Consider the following 1,609-nt stretch of genomic DNA (forward strand, 5'->3'; position numbering starts at 1 on the left):
TCTGAAGCCACCCTCTGGCACGTTTTCTGAACTAGGCAAATTTCTGCTCTACAGCCGGAAAAAGGTTGCATAAGGGGAAAGGCACACTAACATGCAAAGTCAGACCAGAGTTCATGCAGACAACAGTCAGTTTTAACAAGAAAATCAATCTTTCCCCCACTGGTCACAGCCGGAAGCTTCCTGTCTCAAAGCCTGGCCCTGTGTCCCTAGGAACACAGTGCTCCCTAGAATGACTCCTCCATGGGCTGGAACAACCCTCAGTGCCATAGAGACTGGAGCAAAGCCCTTCCCTCAGCAGAGGTGGAGGCCAGCGGGTCACAATAAACTGCTATCTAAATGGACCAAGTCATTTTCTCAGTTGGGCCCTACTTCTTGCTTACACAGACTCAGGCTGGAGGCTTCTTTCTCCTTTCTCTTGTTTCTCTGCATTTGCACTCATAAAGATCACATACTCTTCTATCTTAATGAAAAAAGCAATCTTAGAATTGCCTATTAAATAATCTCCCTCTCCGATGCAAGCCTTTAAACCAGCCACCCAGGTGTGTACCAGAGTTCTCCAAGATGTACCATCTCCCAAGACCAGCTCCAAGCTTTACCAAAAGATATCTTCTTGTTCGCCTGCAAGCCTGTTCACATCTTTGGGCCAAAAAAAGGCTTTTCTTGATATTTATTTTGTAACTGACAGTTCCAATTAGTATTTTAAAATAGCATATATATGCAGAAAAGAAAAAAGATAAACAATAAATAAAAAAACTTCAAATAGCTGAAGACAAAGGAATCTGTCCCTTTTCAATCTGTCCCCTCGCTCCTGCTACAACCACAGAAAAAGTTACTGAGTATCAATTCAGAGTTTTAAAGTCTGTTCCTCCTTTACACTGGAGCAGTATTCTTTAGGTTTAATCTGTGCAATTTTTTCTTTTGCAAACTTGCTTTTGCTTATGAGCACTGTAAGGAAAATCTGACATTAGTGACAGACTGTTCTCCACGGACTCCTGACCCCAACAGTGTAAAGGTGTTCCATCTGATGCTTAATCTTCATCAGTTGCAAAATTCAGAATGTCTTCTTATGGGAAAGTTTATATGTAGAGAAAAGGTTTTACATATATAGACACACTCTTCAAATGGCACTTGATATGTTTGTTTTCCCGGTTAATTCAGGAGCTATCAGATTATTCATGACTGGAAGGTCCTGGAAGGTCTCTTACAACTCTCCCTAGCGGCCATGGCAGTGGCCCCTTGCCTCTCAGCCTCCACCTCCAGCAGCCCTCTGCACCACACCGCTGCCACCACCTCCCCCCCCCCACGCATCTCGGCCTAGAATCCGCCTCCCTCCAAGAAAAAATTTCTTAACAGAACAGCAATGGCTTGTGCTGTAAAATCAAGAATTGACAAATGGTAGTACTATGTCCAATTTTCTGAGGATCCGCCTGACTGATTTCCAGAGTGGTTGTACAAGCTTGCAATCCCACCAGCAATGGAGGAGTGTTCCTCTTTCTCCACAACCTCACCAGCATCTGCTGTCACTTGAATTTTTAATCTTAGCCATTCTGACTGGTGTGAGATGGAATCTCAGGGTTGTTTTGATTTGCATTTCCCAGATGATTAAGGA

Source organism: Mus pahari, chromosome 12, assembly GCF_900095145.1.
Source record: "Mus pahari chromosome 12, PAHARI_EIJ_v1.1, whole genome shotgun sequence".
Classification (NCBI taxonomy): Eukaryota; Metazoa; Chordata; class Mammalia; order Rodentia; family Muridae; genus Mus; species Mus pahari.